This window comes from Pocillopora damicornis, chromosome 14 (assembly GCF_964200805.1).
Source record: "Pocillopora damicornis chromosome 14, jaPocDami1.2, whole genome shotgun sequence".
NCBI classification, from domain to species: Eukaryota; Metazoa; Cnidaria; class Anthozoa; order Scleractinia; family Pocilloporidae; genus Pocillopora; species Pocillopora damicornis.
The window spans coordinates 13,286,814-13,292,798 of NC_142683.1; the positions used below are offsets into that span (position 1 = coordinate 13,286,814).

General features: G+C 40.6%; 1 pseudogene; it reads right to left on the reverse strand.

The window, feature by feature from the left end:
* Window positions 1–308: 308 nt before the first annotated feature.
* Window positions 309–1,353, reverse strand: LOC149034554 (uncharacterized; annotated as a pseudogene).
* Window positions 1,354–5,985: the final 4,632 nt, after the last annotated feature.

Here is a 5,985-nt window from a genome sequence, read left to right on the forward strand (position 1 = left end):
CTGTCGCTAACAGTGCGATGTACTGCAAGGCACAAGCTACAGGTTCTTAAAAAAACTTTGCCGAGTGATCCATTAAGAAAACTGCCACATCATAGTAGATCTACAAACACACAAAGTCATATTCAGTCTGCTGCATACACCTTTTTGAAACAGTGAAACTTGCAGTAGATATGATACGAAAAGTTTAATGTAGGGGCAATTCTTACGAGATTGAAGATAGATACGCTATTTTGTCATGACGAAAATTTTTCGTCTTGAATGTTTTTGATTTACAACCATATAGTAAGCTTTAAAGCCCTTTTGTCACGTGCGTTGCGTTCCCAATTTGTTTATGGTTCAGTTATACGTACCTGGTACCAGTTCTAAGATGTCAGAAAACACAGAAACGCCACTTCAAATAGATGAATGACTTGGATTAATTCTTCGTTGTAGTTATTCTTTGAAAAAACACGGTGAAGGTACTTGTTCTCGTCGGATAAGCCGTCTGTCGTATTGCATACTAGTTGCGCTCGTCGGGTAAGAGTCCTGATAGTAGTGGCTTTGTGTAATGTCGGGTTGTAGGATGACTCGTCCAGTAATTTGTCGGTATGCTTCGGTTCCTGTAAACCGTTGTCCGTAGTGAGTTGTCGTCACGGCTTACTAGGCAGTCTAGAAAAGGTAGTTTACCATTTTCTTCGACCTCTCTAATAAACTGCATCTCAGTGTTTTGTTCGTTAAGGTAGTGGTGGAATGCGTCTATTTTGTCGTGTCGTACGGCGGTGAAAGTGTCGTCGACGTAGCGCAACCAAAGTGGTATAGTCTGTCGGCAAGTCGAAAGTGCGCTTTCCTCGATGTTCTGCATCACAATTTTTGCTACAACAGCATAAACTGGAGACCCCGTAGCTGTACTGTGTAACTGTTTGTAGTGTTTACCATTGTGCAGAAAGTAAGTTGATGTCAGGCAAAGGTTTAGTAAGTCCATAATGCCCTCTTTCAGTAGCGGTAGAGGGTCAGTAGATTCTAGGATAGCAGTCTCAGAACATTGTAGTGCCAGTTGAAGTGGAATACTTGTAAAAAGCGATTTCACATCAAATGACACTAGTTTGTAGTCGTCAGGTATCTGTACAGTCTTAGTGGCGTTAATGAAGTCCTCGCTGGATTGTTGTTTTTGTTTGGATTTGTCGGTGAGCGGTTGTAGTATTCAGTACTTGGACATATCCCAAACTAGTTTTCAACATATATTTTGATATCGTAGCTTTCGATTTAAAACTTGTCAACCTTGACCATTTTAGCAGACTGTCCAAAAAGAAAATTTTTAGACAATAAGTCAAAACTCATATCAGAAAAACAGTAAAACGTTACAGAGGCTCAACTGAGCTTATGATCGTGACTGGCTACGGACAAGCAGCTGAAACGGACTTTGTTCTGTTTTCTAGGAATCTTCTTCGTTCAACTTCGCGCGTCGCTTACGTATGTCATTTGTACTTATTGTCGATACTGATGGAGCCGCTGAAGAAACAAGTTACTTGTTCGATTTGCTTCGATACCTACACCGAGCCCAAAACTATATCATGTCTTCACACGTTTTGCTGTGAGTGTTTGGAGAAACATGTAAGAGTGAGCCAGAAAAAGGGAAAATTTCGATGCCCCGAGTGTCAGGCAGTGATCGATTTACCAGATGGAAATCGCTTCGACCGTTTGCCTATCAGTTTTTCACATAAGAGTTCATTGAATCGCGCTGTTCGACGGGGTGGTGCAGCGAGTATAGCTTTACTTGTTATCAATGCAGCGTAACCAATCCCCAGATGTAATACTGCTTCGACTGCGAACGATTCATGGGCCCTGATTGTTTCAACGCACATGAAGTGCTCATGGAGTAAATGTAGTGGTTTTCCCATCTCTTCTATATTGGCCTTTACTACAGAGAAACTGAGTCGAAGATGAGGCAATATATAAATGATTTAATAAATGAATCAAAAATGACAAAAAATAGTTCTTATTTATCTCTTCCCTTCTTTCACCCCCCCCCCTTCCCCCCCCCTCCCCGGCTTACCCCCATCCCTCTCTCCTGATTTCTCACGAACAAAGTGCGAGCGAAAGGGAAGCATAATAAACAAGCGACATGCGGCTGATTTGCATAAATTAGCTAGCGTGCCTTGCTGCATGACCTGAAGATATAAAAATTTGGATTCCCAGTCGCTCACGATTACCGATGTCGTTAAGTAACATACTCTATTCAATAACAAAAACGAAAGCGTTTACAATAAATAAAAAATTCATTCAAACTGTCCGTGCATGTTTGATAATCTCACCCTAAGTGGCAATTGTCGATTTTCGTAACGTGACGCGATTCGTTTCGATAATAACTCCGTCCATTACGATTAAAACTATCAAGTTTGATTTCCATCGTCAACTACAATGAGTAAATTGAAGAGGTCAACTAATATATTGAATGTGATCTCTGAGGTCATGACAGATGTCCGTTCTTCTTTCTCGGAAATCTAAATATAGTCGTAAAAAGTAGCTTGATGGTTTTTCAAAAGAAAACTATTTATTTTCTGTTTTCAATTAATGATGTCTTCAAAACCAAAAGCGTTTAGATATCTGTGTTTTCAAAGATCTCTGGGAATGAATAAACCGAGGAGAGACTTCAAATAAGATAGATGAGAACTTTAGTCGAATGTCTCGCCGGAGGAATGCAAATTACGAATTATTATTTCGGTCTCAGCTGGTAACGTTGTTGCCAGCCAAATTTCGTTTCATGGGAGAAGGGGTTGCCACCGACAACGGAATAACTTAGTCTAAGTTCTGGAATGCGATTGGCCAGAAGAAGTCAGTTGTCATGAATTTGAGCCGTTTTTATTGCAAACTGATTGTATTATAGTGTCTAGTCTGTTAAATCATATATACAAGTGTCTTAACAGGGCTCGTCGCTGAAAAACGGATCAGTTTACAACAGTTTAAGCACAGGCGGCCCAAGCTCACGTCTCGAGAAAAAGCCAACGATGAATTCATGAACGCGTCACGCGTTGTGTGACTCGGTGTTAAGTTACGGGAGGAACCGTTGAAAATTTGAACACGTTATAAGGCATAGTATGGGGAACGACATATGGTCGATTTACAACGATAAATATTTCGAAATCTGAATATTTTACACGTAAAATCAATAAAAACTTACTCATGCCCTGTGTATCCGTCGTAGTTCCTAGCGATTTCTGCTGTTTTAAGCTTGCTTTACCATCACTGTTATCCATGTCAAAAGACGAAGTCAAGGCTGCACACTCCGATTTCGACCTTGGTCCACGCGGAGGTGGTTTGCGCCCCGAAAATCCTCCCGATCGGCATTTTTCTCAGCCACACTTTACGATCTAAGATCGCTGCACCCTGGGACATGTCTCAATACCAAAACTTCACGCGCATTTCGCTGGAAACGAGTGTTTTCTACCTGAATTTCCAAGTTCGCTTCTTTCTGGTTATGCTTTGAACACGAAGACTGGACACGGCCGCGAAAGAGACTTGGGTACGAGGTCAATTTTCTCTCTACCGCGAGTGGTACGGTCGATTAATGTACAATACTTACCCCATCTCCACAGAGGCAACTCGCCTTAACCTATTGTCCTAATCAACCAATCAGACAGCGAGTCGAAAGTAAAACAGATAAACAACGTACAAAATTTGAATATTCTGTGGGGTTTTCTGTGAGCATCTAAGCTTCGATTATTTTCGCGAAAATGCTATCGAAGAGGAAGAGATGCGGTGAAATTAACGGCGAAGCGAATCAGACAGTTAAGAGTGGCAAAGTTTCAAGATGAAAATCCTAATATTTCATTTTGGGAACTTTACTGATAAAATCACGGGTGAAAAGCTTATATTAATAGAGAACAAATTTCCTAGTGCGAACCTAGGATAAATATTTAGGTATCATAACTTTTCGCAAGTTTGACGTCGGAATCCGATACGAATATTATTTTTTCCTACACGTAGATTTCTTGTGAAATTCATGGAGAGGTGAAATATTTCGCCACCTGAAATTGACTGTAATTAAAGCGAACGTTGTATGTGAAGTCTTACATGCCGCAATGTAAATACCATTGTCCACAAGATGTCCTAACGTCGATTGCATCTACCCTTCCATGCATGGCCTATCAAACTACAATGTTTTGCCAATTGATGTCACTAAACGTATGGAAAAATGGAAAAACCCTCAAGATTGGACCGAATTACCCATGATCTACCCCCCAAATTTACGTTGGAGTAAATGTCTATTTAGTCACCGGAAATCCATTGTAAAGGACAATAAAATTTCGATTAGCTAAGCCTATTGTGAGCACGCAGATTGTCAAATGAAGTTCATTGTGTTAGTGTTCATAATTTTCCTTCATATGAAAACTCGTTCTTTGTAATATTCAATAGAGTAGTTTGGTGGTTAAGGCGAGGTGTCTCTGTGGGGATGGGGTAAGTATTGTACATTAAGCGACCGTGCCACTCACGGTAGAGAGAAAATTGACCTCGTACCCAAGTCTCTTTCGCGGCCGTGTCCAGTCTTCGTGTTCAAAGCATAACCAGAAAGAAGCGAACTTGGAAATTCAGGTAGAAAACGCTCGTTTCCAGCGAAATGCGCGTGAAGTTTTAGTATTGAGACATGTCCCAGGGTGCAGTGATCTTAGATCGTAAAGTGTGGCTGAGAAAAATGCCGATCGGGAGGATTTTCGGGGCGCAAATCACCTCCGCGTGGACCAAAGTCAAAATCGGAGTGTGCAGCCTTGACTTCGTCTTTTGACATGGATAACAGTGATGGTAAAGCAAGCTTAAAACGGCAGAAATCGCTAGAAACTTTGACGGATACACAGGGCATGAGTAAGTTTTTATTGATTTTACGTGTAAAATATTCAGATTTCGAAATATTTATCGTTATAAATCGACCATATTTCGTTCCCCATACTATGCCTTATAACGTGTTCAAATTTTCAACGGTTCCTCCCGTAACTTAACACCGAGTCACACAACGCGTGACGCGTTCATGAATTCATCGTTGGCTTTTTCTCGAGACGTGAGCTTGGGCCGCCTATGGTTTAAGGCGTTAGTCATGAATTCTCTCCCTAAGAATCTCAAGAAGCAAGTTACTTGCTCGATTTGTCTCCATACCTACACCGAGCCCAAAACTATATCATGTCTTCATACATTTTGCTGTGAATGTTTGGAGAAACATGTAAGAGTGAGCCAGAAAAAGGGAAAATTTCGATGCCCCGAGTGTCAGGCAGTGATCGATTTACCACACTGTAAAATTAAAAGAGCTGATTTGGCCCCAAAAATGGGGCCAAAACGAGTGAGTCCAGTTTGGCACTCGCTTAGGGTCAATTCAGCCCCATTGAAATGGGGCTGTTTTTGGCACCAATTTTGGGGCTGAATTGACCCCGTTGTAGGGGCCAAATTGGACCATGTGAAGGGTGAATTTGAAAAATACAGGGGCCACTTTGAAATTTATAGGGGCCAAAACAGCCCCCGAAATTTCAGCCCTCTCACAAATGGCCCCTTTAAAAAGAGCCAATTCAGCTCCAATGTGGGCCACTTCAGAAGTAGAGGGCTCTTTCCTCTCCATGCTGATTTTCCCCCTTACATTCAAATAATGAAAATACACCACATACTTTATCTTTCAAACACTCATTTATTAGCTTCTAGATATTGTTTATGTAAAAACCTTTTATGCTACCTGATTTTACAGTTATTAAGAATCTTAATTGTGGTATAAAACAGACAAACTTTGAAACATCATGTGAAAGAATATAACGTACATACATATTTAACATTAATTCAACCATTTTCTAAAATAGATCTCTTCCCTAAATCAGTATACTTCTTAACAGTGCAAGCATTGCAAGAAATTACACCCAAGAGACACTTGTGAGTAAAGCTTCCCTTTTCAATGACTTAGCAAATGTGGTAACGTAAAGCAGCTTATAATTAAGACTGATTTAAAGTACAGAAAATTATCAAAATAAGACAGAG